Below are 13,315 nucleotides of genomic sequence, written 5' to 3' on the forward strand. Positions count from 1 at the left end.
AGCCCCTTGCACCCCCAGGGGCTCCACAGAAGTTGATAACGTTGAACCGTGAAATTTTTATTTTTTTTTACCACAAAATTTTTGCATCAACCAGGTAGTTTTGTTTTTTTTTCGGTATCAGGAAAAACTGCACCATAAAACGTATTGTGCAATTTTTCCTGAGTACGTAGATACCTCATATGTGGTGGAAAGTAATTGTTTGAGCGTATGGTGGGGCTGAGAAGAGAAGGAACGCCATTTGACTTTTCAAACGCACAGACGCGGTGCACTGATCGACCGCTGCAGGACGCACGTTCGGATGAGTCGGTGATACGGAAAAAAAGAAAAAGTCACACCAAAAATTGAGCAGGGATGCCGATCCGTTATGTGCATCCCTGATCAGCGCTTGGCGAGACGCACGGATGGATGCGGTACAAAAAGCGTCGGGGATACGGAAAAAAGTCACGCCAAAAATTGAGCAGGGATGTAGATCCGTTATCTGCATCCCTGATCAGCGATTGGCGGGACGCACGGACAGACGCGATACAAAACGCGTTGGGAATACGGAAAAAAAAGTCACGCCAAAAATTGACCCCGGATGCAGATCCGTTATCTGCATCCGTGATCAGTGCTCGGCGGGACGCACGGACAGATGAGGTGTAAAAATGGACAGGATACAGGGGAAAAAAAAAAAAGTTATACTCACAGTACCTAGAGGAGTAGCAGGAGGAACAGAAGGAAAGCGAGAGACATCTGTACAGGAGCAGCAGGCAGGACGTTGGACAGATCAGCAGAAGACCCAGGAAGAAGGACCCAGAGATGGAGGCAGATGTGATCGGGCCAGTGAAGAAATCGGACGACCCGGTGAAGGCAGGTAAGTGGATGTCAAGGGGAGGGGGAGAGCAGAGGGGGGCGCGGGAGAGCAGAGGGGGATACCGGAGAAGCAAAGAAAGAAGGAAGGAAGCAGAATAGAGATGACAGAGGAGGCAGGCAGATCGCAGGGGGAGCAGATCGGGATGTCGGGGGGCAGACCGCGGGGGGCACGCGCAGGGGCCATAACGGGAGTGGAATACTCACGTGGAGCAGGCGCAGAAGCGGTGACAAAAGCGGCGGCAGCGGTGGCGTGGTACCACAAGTACCAGCCACTCCACGCTGCAGACATGTTGGGGCAGGCTCCCCAGACCAGCACAGGCCTGGGGAGGGCGGCCACCTGCAGATCAGACTGCCCCACTGCATACTGATTGGAGCGATTGCGCGTCATAGCACGATCGCTCCAATCAGTGCTGCAGGGGCTGGGGGCGGCATGTTTGAGATCCACCTATGATCTGCTGTAGCTGCTACGGCATCTCATAGCAGGATCTCATAGTATCGCACTAATTCGGGCATTATTTTTGCCAAAATCAGTGCGAATGTTGTGGTTGGCGGTTCAGATTTGAACAGTCAATCACAACGATCGTCGATGGGGGGTTGCGATAACACCCCCCAGGGGGTCAAGCAAAGGTCCCCTGCTGTAAGAAACAGCAGGGGACATCATTTGAAAGCCGTTGCTATGGCCCCGGCAATCAAATGAAGTTTAGGCCGTAAAATTACGTCCCTGGTCGTTAAGTCACGTTAAAACAGGACGTAATTTTACTGCCCGCGGTCGTGAAGAAGTTAATGGAACCAACAAATGTAAATGTTCCAGATTCTCAACTAGCTCAAAAGGAAGGTCAGTTTTATAGCTTCTCTAATCAGCAAACACAATATAACATTAGGACACTGGAGTGGTGGTTGTTGGAAATGGGCCACTATACACCTATGTAGATATTGCATTAACCCCTTAACGACAGCGGGCAGTAAAATTACGTCCTAGCGGTCATAACGTTACTGCCCGCGGTCTGCTGGCAGCAGCATGCCGCGATCGGCGCACATCTCAGCTGATTTTTATAGCTGAGATGTGTGCCTGCTAGGCAAGAGCAGAATCGTTATCTGCTCGTGCCAGTTAACCCCTGTAATGGCGCTGTCATATGTGACAGTGCCATTATAAACGCGATCGCGGTAAAGTTTTACTTACCGCCTGATACCGGAAGTCACGTGACATGATCACGGACGGGGGGGAAGAAAAAAGAAAAAGAAGAAAAAAAAAAAAAAAAAAAAATCGGCCGGTCGTGAAGGGGTTAAAAACCAGACATTTGCAGCTAGAATAGTCATTTACCACATTAACAATGTATAGAGTGTATTTCTGTTTAATTTACTGTTAGGTTCATTGAAAAAAAAAAAATGTGCTTTTCTTTACAAAATAAGGAAATATGAGTGACCCTCAACTTTTGAAGTGTTTTATAAGACGCACCTGATTATAAGACGCACCCCCAAATTTGGTGAAGAAATAGAGAATTTTTTAATAAATGGGGTCTGTCTTATAATGCCAGTGTCAGTCTAACAAATCATATAGGATATATGTCCCTCATAGCCCCCCCATCCTAAAATTAGACCTCTTAATCTGGATATGGCCCCCTGTGGCTGGCACACGGGCCCCCTGTGGCTGGCACACGGGCCCCCTGTGGCTGGCACACGGGCCCCCTGTGGCTGGCACACGGGCCCCCTGTGGCTGGCACACGGGCTCCCTGTGTTAGATATCGCCTCCATGCTGCTGCTTTTAGTAAAATAAACTCTTTTCTTACCTTCTCAGCGCTGTCCCTCCTCGTGTCTCCCTCAGTGGGGTTGAGCTCCGGCCTCCTCCACTTCCTGGTTCTTAATGCCAGTTATGTGACCGGCACAGCAGAGTGATATCATCTCTGCGTGCCTGATGACAGCGGCAGCAGAGACATCGGGAGATCAGCGCTGGAGGTAAGTAAAGCTTTTTTTATTTTACTATGGGCAGCAGTATATCTAACACGGGGGGGGGGTGGGAAATCATGTGCGATCAAATGGGAGCGCAGGCAGTTATAATATGCGCCGCTGCCTCAGCCCATCGACGCAGTGCGGTTTCAGCACCATGGTGATGGACAGCGGCAGTGCATATTATATGAGCGGGAGCAGGAGATCAAAGGCTACCTCCGGCAGCTTTTACCGCTCCAAAGCTGCCCCCACCTCCCATGGACCCTGCAGTATAATATATATATATATATATATATATATATATATATATATATATATATATATATATATATATATATATATATATATATATATATATATATATATATATATATATATATATATCCATCCCCCGTATATTCAGATTATAAGACGCATCCCCTACTTTCCCCCAAAATTTGGGAACAAAAGTGCGTCTTATAAAGCGAAAAATACGGTATATTATATCTAAATACATACACATACACACACATTAGGGTACTTTCTCAATACGTATAACATGCGTCCTGAATGTTTTTTTTAACCACAAAAACGGATCCAGTACAAATGCTTTTTCATTTCAATGCATTTCCAATGGACTAGCGTCAGCATGCGTTCACATGCAGTACAGTCAGGATCCAGTGACTTGCAGTATTTTAACTTTTTGCAAAATTGCTACTTGTAGCGTTTTTGACCTGCATCCAAATACTGCATGTCACCGGATCCTGACTGTATCACTCGCAACCGCATGTGAACGGTGGTATGCTGATAGAAAGGATCCTGTTTGCTCTACTGAGCATGCCCAGAAGCCAGTCTGCCGTGATCACAGAGTCACTCTCTCTCCCCTCCACAGCGGTGTGTGCATTTGCAGACTGTCAGGTCAGGTTCCACTGACTCCCGATCACATGCATGCGTTCAACAGGATCCAGTCATATGCAGTTTGCGTTTTTTTTGACGTCCGTCAAAAGCATGTTAATAAAACCTAGTGTGAAATTACCCTTAGAAAGATAAATGTATTCTGTAGTACATGGTTTACCTTCTTTGTATAAAAACTTGCTTAGGCGAGGCTTGAAGTAGTGGGGTTTACCAATTATAGAAAGTGACAGCTTATCACTGGGATATGACACTTTTTTGGTTGCTGGGGGTCCAATCGATTACAATTTTCGTAGTGTAACATCTTTCACTTAGATGTTGCAACATTCTCCCATTAAGTCGGCCAGCTATGAAGTTTATTTAGTTGGGGAAAAAATACAAACCTTTGACATGCCCATCCTTGTGTTCCCAGACTTGCAGGCAGGGGACATTTATACACTCTGTATCGACAGCTTTAATTTTTCTCCTAACTAAAAACTAGTTTAAAAAAAATAAATAAATATAACAGCTCTCAAATAGAAAAATATAATTCAATGGAAAAATTATTTAAACAAAACAAGGTGGCGTGTCCTTATAATACAACGTATGGTGAGTATGGACATCACTGACAATCCGACTCTGAATAGCAGACCCAATCCTTCTTCTACACTGCCTGTCCTTGCAAAGGAAATCTTGCCAGATGAGGTTTCCAGAGTTATAAAAGCCGACCAACAATTGTTTGAGAAACCATAAGTGACCAGGTATCAGTTGATTGCAGCCATGGATTTAACACCTTCCTCTTTTCCTTGACTATCTACAGTATGGATTAAAATTTATATAATATATAGACAGTTCTGGCTTGTAGATGTAACGATACCAAATACACTTTGGTATTTAAAAAAAAAAAAAGAGGGAAGCGATTTGAGCTTTTAAAGATGCAAGTTAACACATTTTTATTTTATAGCTCATATCTTATAAGGGACTAAACCGGCAAATCACTGTAGGGCTTTATAACCAACATGAACGAGTCACACTTGGCTCTGATCACTGCCCTTAGAAGGCAAATGCTGACTGTACAATACAGCTGGCACCAAGAAGGTGAGGAACAAGCGCAGCTCCTTAACTCACTCACGTGTATCCCACATCCGTAACAAGCTTACTGCAGAATTGAGGAAGGGGTTAAGCAGGATAGCCTTCTAGCATTCCTAGCCATGGAGAAAACAAAGTACATCCTCATTTAGTTTTGTTTTTATTTTCATAAATAACATAGAGTCCTGTTCCCTTCTACAAACAGAAACAACCTGTGATGACAACACCGAGAACAGAATTCCACTCCTTCTTTCACAATCATTTAAGGGAACCTATCAGCAGGATTTAAGCCCCAAAACAGCCACATACTGGGACATATTGCCAATGGTATTCCATTTATGGCAAATTCAGTATGAAGAAGATCGAACCTCAGCACCGAATAAGACAAAATAAGTACTATAATGCTGCAAAACGAGAAGATTTATTCCGATTCGGCACCACAGAAAAAAATCCAACATTTTGACCACCTTGAGGAATTTAGCAAGGATATCTGTGTAGAGAGACCCAGGCTATAGGCATGTCTGATAACATGCAGGGTTAATGTATGCGACGCCAGGTGGTGTCGCTTCTTGAGCAATCAAGGACAGAGCCCCCTGACATCCTACAGGCCGGTATGTGGGAACAGTACACCTCCAGTGGCATCCACTCCCATGCACACCACAGTCTGGATGCAATTTCCAGTGGCATCCACTCCCATGCACACCACAGTCTGGATGCAATTTCCAGTGGCATCCACTCCCATGCACACCACAGTCTGGATGCAATTTCCAGTGGCATCCACTCCCATGCACACCACAGTCTGGATGCAATTTCCAGTGGCATCCACTCCCATGCACACCACAGTCTGGATGCAATTTCCAGTGGCATCCACTCCACGCACACCACAGTCTGGATGCAATTTCCAGTGGCATCCACTCCACGCACACCACAGTCTGGATGCAATTTCCAGTGGCATCCACTCCACAGTCTGGATGCAATTTCCAGTGGCATCCACTCCACGCACACCACAGTCTGGATGCAATTTCCAGTGGCATCCACTCCACGCACACCACAGTCTGGATGCAATTTCCAGTGGCATCCACTCCACGCACACCACAGTCTGGATGCAATTTCCAGTGGCATCCACTCCACGCACACAACAGTCTGGATGCAATTTCCAGTGGCATCCACTCCACACACACCACGGTCTGGATGCAATTTCCAGTGGCATCCACTCCACACACACCACAGTCTGGATGCAATTTACAGTGACATCCACTCCACAGTCTGGATGCAATTTCCAGTGGCATCCACTCCACACACACCACAGTCTGGATGCAATTTCCAGTGGCATCCACTCCACACACACCACAGTCTGGATGCAATTTCCAGTGGCATCCACTCCACACACACACACCACAGTCTGGATGCAATTTCCAGTGGCATCCACTCCACAGTCTGGATGCAATTTCCAGTGGCATCCACTCCACACACACCACAGTCTGGATGCAATTTCCAGTGGCATCCACTCCAGTCTGGATGCAATTTCCAGTGGCATCCACTCCACGCACATCATGGTCTGGACTCAATTTCCAGTGGCATCCACTCCACGCACATCATGGTCTGGACTCAATTTCCAGTGGCATCCACTCCACGGTCTGGATGCAATTTCTACCTACATTAGTCAAAAGGAAGAGAAAAAAAAAAGCCAAGCAGTTCAAAAGTACTGACCTTGATGGTGTGAACACAGCCATAAAGCAGATTTCCATATTTCCTATTCCATTCCAAAGCTGCTACACTTTTCCCTTCATCTACTCACCTACCTTTATTTCTGTGCATTATAGGGTACTAGTGATCCGTATATATGCCAGCCATTTACATTTATAATGGAAAAATACCTTTAAAAAAGGTGACCATGCTTTACCAGGGCTCCTGAGAACGCCGAGTGAGCAGCCCTGTTATAGAGAAGTTAACAGAAAGGATGCACAAGTCATCCTTAACCTGAGGGATGTGCAAAGCATTACAAACAGAAACGCACAAGATCTTGAAGAAAGGGGGAAAAAAAAATCATTTTGTACAAAACAGAATGAAGAAAACGCCACAATTGAGCCTTGTGAGAGGCCCATTTTATTATCTCAGTTGGACACTAAAAAACTGGTGCGCATTACAATGCGAGGTACGGCTGTACATGTTAGCGTGGTGCTAAGGGATGCTGTGATCAGCTTCCTAATGACAGGATCTACGTGTGGGGGAAGGGCAGGAGTGCTGCAGCAGGCGTCTGTATGCAGAGCAATCCAGATGTCAATCTAATGCTGGTTATTCATCAATTCCCGATTGTGGCACTTACGTTACAGCATCCGTTATGCAGAGAAACCTTATTAAGTTGTATGAATTCACACAAGCAAATAGCTTTATACTCAGGGGCCTTAAGATACAGAATATATTTTAAAAGGTGACATCACACATGTATTAATCAAGCAGAAATACTACAAAGCTCATACATAAGAAAGGGTCGGCCTGCAAGCATCAACTCCAAACATCCCAATCTAAACTCAGGTATAACCTAGGACTATGCACAGGAAATACAGAATACCACAGGCTTCTTTAAGTCACAATTAGGTTGTTTTTTTTTTCATTTATTTTTTTTAAATCTCACTTAACCAAGAGTCAATAGGGATCTCCAGATCAGACAGTCACCACCTAATACCGACGATAAAACAAAAAGAAGCAGATGGTCAAGCAGGCCTATAAACTAGGCTCAACCTAATTAAATCACTGCTTACAAAGCACTGCGATAAACAATGAGGGACCTGGTGAAGGACGTGTCCAGCTACATGCCGATAGCACCACACCACACTTGGGTGCATTTTGTTTTAAAAAAAAATAAAAATTATATATTATACGCACATACACACACACACACACACACACACACATATACTCTAAAGAAAATACGCCACTTCTGCATGTTATCATTAAGGGTAAAAAAAAAAAAAAATAAAACCACAAAAGTCATCAAAACTGCACTGAGAACAAGGGTGCAAGCTTCACATTTGTTCATGAAACCTGAATATTTTGCATTTACTGTAAATAAATCTCTTCCGCTTTTCTATCAAAATAAAAATAAAAAGCTTCAGCTTATTGTAAGACACCAGAGGTCCCCCATTTATGGGGAAAGGAAGAGTAATTAGAAGAGCAATCAATGAAAAGATTAAAGTAAATACATTTTTATGCATGTTTGATAAAACAAATACAGCGAGAAGGTAGGACGGACAGAGGCCAAAGTGACCCTGCCACTGTAATCAAGGGAATTGCTACTGTACAAATAGTTTTTTGGGGATTCTGACAAATGAGCAGCTTGGCAGAGAGAACTGTATTAGGCTACATGCGCACGCTGCGTTTTTTGGTGCAGTTTTGTTGTCAGAACTTTCTGACATTTGACTTCCCAGCAAAGTCTATGAGAAGTCAGATTTGCTATGTGCACATTGCAGTTTGTCAGCGTTTTGTCAAATGTTTGTGACAAAAAAATGCAGCATGTTCATTCTTCCTGCGTATTTGTCAACATTTGTCACAAAAACGCATGTTGTGAAAAACCGCACCGAAAACGCACCTACAATTACAAGCATTTTTTGTGACATTTCCAGGCTCTCTCTGACAACGCACAGTTTTGGCTGCAGTTTGTGAACACAAAAAGATGCAGCGTTCACATGTAGCCTTAGGCTATGTGCGCACTAGGCGTTTTTTTCACGCTGCGTTTTTATGTGCGTTTTTGTCTAAAAAACGCACCCGCGGCTAAAAAAACGCGGCAAAAACGCATGCGTTTTTGCCGCGATTTGGTGCGTTTTTTGCTGCGTTTTTGCTCACTGCGTTTTTAATCAGTGCACAATGCCATTAAAGATTGTTGATGAAAAAAAAAAAAAAAAAAAGGTCTGATGTCATTTCCTTCTTCAAAATGTTCATTGTATGCAGGAGAGCAGACAGCTGCAGAACTAGTGTATGCAGGAGAGCAGACAGCAGCTGCAGAACTACAAGTCTCAGCATCCTCCATTCACTAGTGTATGCAGGAGAGCAGACAGCAGCTGCAGAACTACAAGTCTCAGCATCCTCCATTCACTAGTGTATGCAGGAGAGCAGACAGCAGCTGCAGAACTACAAGTCTCAGCATCCTCCATTCACTAGTGTATGCAGGAGAGCAGACAGCAGCTGCAGAACTACAAGTCTCAGCATCCTCCATTCACTAGTGTATGCAGGAGAGCAGACAGCAGCTGCAGAACTACAAGTCTCAGCATCCTTCATTCACTAGTGTATGCAGGAGAGCAGACAGCAGCTGCAGAACTACAAGTCTCAGCATCCTCCATTCACTAGTGTATGCAGGAGAGCAGACAGCAGCTGCAGAACTACAAGTCTCAGCATCCTCCATTCACTAGTGTATGCAGGAGAGCAGACAGCAGCTGCAGAACTACAAGTCTCAGCATCCTCCATTCACTAGTGTATGCAGGAGAGCAGACAGCAGCTGCAGAACTACAAGTCTCAGCATCCTCCATTCACTAGTGTATGCAGGAGAGCAGACAGCAGCTGCAGAACTACAAGTCTCAGCATCCTTCATTCACTAGTGTATGCAGGAGAGCAGACAGCAGCTGCAGAACTACAAGTCTCAGCATCCTCCATTCACTAGTGTATGCAGGAGAGCAGACAGCAGCTGCAGAACTACAAGTCTCAGCATCCTCCATTCACTAGTGTATGCAGGAGAGCAGACAGTAGCTGCAGAACTACAAGTCTCAGCATCCTCCATCCACTAGTGTATGCAGGAGAGCAGACAGCAGCTGCAGAACTACAAGTCTCAGCATCCTCCATCCAGGACTGTATGCAGTTTTTTGCCCAAAAAGAAAAAAAAAATGACGTGGGCTTCGCCATATTTTTGTATGCTAGCCGGGTACAGCAGGCAGGTACGGGCTGCCCCCAACCCCCAGCTGCCTATTTGTACCCGGCTGGGAACCAAAAATATAGAGAAGCCCTTTTTTTTTAATTATTTCATGAAATAATTAAAAAAAAAAATGACGTGGGCTTCGCCTAATTTTGGTGTCCAGCCGGGTACAACTAGGCAGCTGGGGATTGGAATCCACAGTGAAGGGTGCCCATGCTTTCTGGGCACCCCCACTGCGAATTGCAGTCCGCAGCCACCCCAGAAAATGGCGCTTTCATAGAAGCGCCATCTTCTGGCGCTGTATCCAACTCTTCCAGCTGCCCTGAAGCCGGGTGGCGAGCTAGGTAATAATGGGGTTAGGGCTAGCTGTATAGCTGGCCCTAAGCCCGAAATTCATGGTGTCACGCCAATATTAGACATGGCCACCATGAATTTCTAGTAATGATAAAAAAAAAACACAACACAGAGAAAAATATTTTTATTAGAAATAAAACACAACACAATTAGTGACTCCATCTTTATTGAAATAAACCCCCCTCCGCAGTAATCCTGGGTCAGGGTCCCGCGCCGTCCAATCCGGATCCAATATCATCTGATCGGTTTGCTGGAAGGCAGAGCGATCAGATGATGTGTCAGGATCAAGTGCCTGAATCACATCACACATCAGCTGATTGTATAAAAGCAGATTATACCGTCAGCTGATGCATCAGTAGAAAAAAAAAAAAAAAAAATAATACTCACTTATGTGCTGTGGTGATTACCGGCAGCTCCTGGAGCGATCGATTGGACAGGAGTCTGATCCTATACGATCGCTGCCGGAGCTGCCGGTGATCAGCTGATGAAGTCCCCTGACGGCAGGATCAGCTGATAGCCGGCCGGACACGAAAAAGCCGGCGACACCGCGATCAGCTGATGCGTCAGGTGACTGCATCAGGTGATCAGCGCCAGGTCCTGCAAGCAAGGTCCTGCCGGCCGGGGAGACTGCACACAGAGCGGCGGGACCGGGAGGAGCTGGGAGCGGGCATGGCACCGGGACCCTGCGGACAGGTGAGTATATGACATTTTTTTTTTTCTACTGTTCACTTTGGTTTTCGCCGCTGCCTCCACCTCCCGCCCAGACATGGCGCCGCACGGAGCTGACATGCACAGGACGGGAGGTGGACGCAGCGGTGACGGTACCGGGAGGATTCATGCTTCTGTGTTTACCAACAGAAGGAATCCTCTTCCTGTACACGTCACTGTAGTGCCCACCCCTTGCGTTTATAGCTGCGTTTTTAGTCATAGAAACGCGGCTATATGCGTTATTCATTGCGTTTTTAACATCTCATTGAATTCAATGAGTGAAAAACGCAGTGGAAAACGCAGAAATAATTGACATGCTGCGTTTTTGTGGTCACCACAAAAACGCAGCTAAAAAAAAACGCTGTGTGAGGACAGCACTTCTGAAAACCCATTGACATTGCTGGGGAAGCAATGTCACTGCGTTTTCAGCACAAAAACGCGGTAAAAAACGCCGCTAAAAACGCGGCAAAAACGCCTAGTGCGCACATAGCCTTACTGTGACCCTAACCTTAGAAGTTTTCAAGTGGAGATCCCCTCCCAGAGGTCTGCTCAGGACAACATAAAGGAAAAAAACTTGTGAAATGTGAGTAGTGACCTAAAATGTATAAATCAGACCCCGGCTGGCACTTTTTTTTTTTTTAGTGATCTGCCGGGTTACAGGCAGCAGCCAAACAAACATGACCAGGTGATGGCAGAACTGGCTCCCTGCGGAGTCGCCTATGGACCTGCACAAGTCACCGGCCCATCTATAATTGTGAAGTCACATAGGATACAACAAAATAACTACACAGCAGAGAACTGAGATAAGGAGCAACTCATGTACATAGTGTACTTGTGCCTACAGGGGTTCATAAGACCTGGGGAACAGCCAGAGGACCAGTGTCTGTGCTGAGCGACACTGCTCCCTACAGATAACAGATCGGATTACTCTTTGATTTACCCCCCATCCCCCCCTGATCTGATTAATATGCCCAGATCCTATATCCACCAAGATCGGGTCAGGGGGCTTCACAGGTGACCCCTGTCCTGTCATCCAGTACAGTAATGCACCAGAACTGAACGATCAGTCATCACAGGAGACTGCCAGGGGCCTGTACATAGTGTGGGGACGATCAACGACGATCGGGAGGTTTTATCGTTTTTAGCCTATGGTAGATAGAAATCGTCTCCATCAGGGAGAAGCCTCTGCTGTATATGGATCCGCAGCAGATCACAGGGCACAGACAGGGAAGATCACTGTGCACATCACTGGGCACAGACAGGGCAGCTCACCGGGCAGAGACCGTGCACACACAGGGCACATCAACGGCCAGATCAATGGGGACATCACTGGGCAGATCACTGGTCACATCACGGGGCAGATCAATGGGGAGATCACTGGTCACATCACGGGGCAGATCACTGGGCAGACCGGGCACATACAGAGCACATCACCGCGCAGATCTACGGGCAGAGAGCCCCCCACAATAGGGCTGCACAGCGCCCACCCAGTCCAGCCTCACCTGACTGCTGCACACAGCCCCGCGCCCCCCGCACAATGAATGGCTCCCGGTGCAGCCCTGTAGCAGCGGCAGCAGGCACATAGCAGCACACGGCGCGGCAGCCCACCCCCTCACTGAGGAGCGGTACTCGCCGGCTCTCACCTTCACGCTCTGACAGGCCGGCCGGCGGGGCTCCTCGGTGCTCTCGGCAGCGCTTTCCGTTGCACAGTGCTCTGTGTGACAAGGCGGAGGGCCGTGTCCAGTGTCCTCAGCGCTGCTGTCAGTCAGGCACTGCTGTCAGTCAGGTGCTCCTTCCCAGTCAGCCGGAGCTCGGAGCTGCTCTGCCCGGTGCTGCGCACTCTCTCACAGTTCACACGCAGCGCTCCGCTATTCTCCTCCCGCCAACAAGGCGCGCGCAACGACGACCAATCAGGAAGCAGCTCCCTTCGTCCATGTCCACGCCCACTGCGCGTCCCCGCAGTAGTCACAATAGTTTACGTGCAGAGGGCGCGCGCGTACGGTAGCTCCGCCCACACGCAGCGTGCGTCACGTCTGAAGCCTAGAAGGTGACATGTTGGTAACGGGCAGTGTCATGAGGGGGAGAGAGGAGCATCCGCAGCAGCTGTCGCCCTGTGGCAAGTTTCAGCCCATACTATCGGCGTCGGGGGATTTATCTTCTGCTCGCAGGAGGAGAGGCTGTCTCCTGTCTCCTCGGTCTTTACGAGCTCTAGTTAATTCTATTTGTATTGCCTTTATCCTACACAGGAGCAAAGCTAGAAGCGTTTATGTGAGGTTCCCAGAGGTGAGGAGCGGTGTGCTGGGGCTGGCTGCAGGGTAACCATAGGCTGCAGTCACCACTGAGCTGTGCTTTCTGGTAATGGTTAGTAGAGGTCTCCCCTATATTCAGCTGTGCCTAATGGTGCAGCCACAGGGGGCGCTACAGCTGCTGCCTGAGCACAGCACCATATTCTGGGCCCAGAGGCTGCGAATTATCCTGAGGTCCAGGGTGCTGAACCAAACCCACCATGTAGCATCATCTGTCCGCAGCCTGCAGGGCTCATATTGCGGGTCTTTATCTGGTTGGTAGATGAGAACTAATTTTCACTGGACAACC

General features: G+C 47.2%; 1 protein-coding gene across 1 annotated transcript in view; it reads right to left on the reverse strand.

Annotated features, from left to right (window-relative positions):
- The window catches only part of ADARB1 (adenosine deaminase RNA specific B1), a 156,717-nt gene extending 144,121 nt beyond the window's left edge, over positions 1-12,596 (reverse strand). The window contains exon 1 of the mRNA XM_075317572.1: positions 12,364-12,596. The gene's annotated coding sequence lies outside the window, so the exon portion shown is untranslated. The remainder of the gene's footprint in view (positions 1-12,363) is intronic.
- Between the last annotated feature and the right edge of the window lie 719 nt (positions 12,597-13,315).

This window comes from Anomaloglossus baeobatrachus, chromosome 7 (genome assembly GCF_048569485.1).
Source record: "Anomaloglossus baeobatrachus isolate aAnoBae1 chromosome 7, aAnoBae1.hap1, whole genome shotgun sequence".
Classification (NCBI taxonomy): Eukaryota; Metazoa; Chordata; class Amphibia; order Anura; family Aromobatidae; genus Anomaloglossus; species Anomaloglossus baeobatrachus.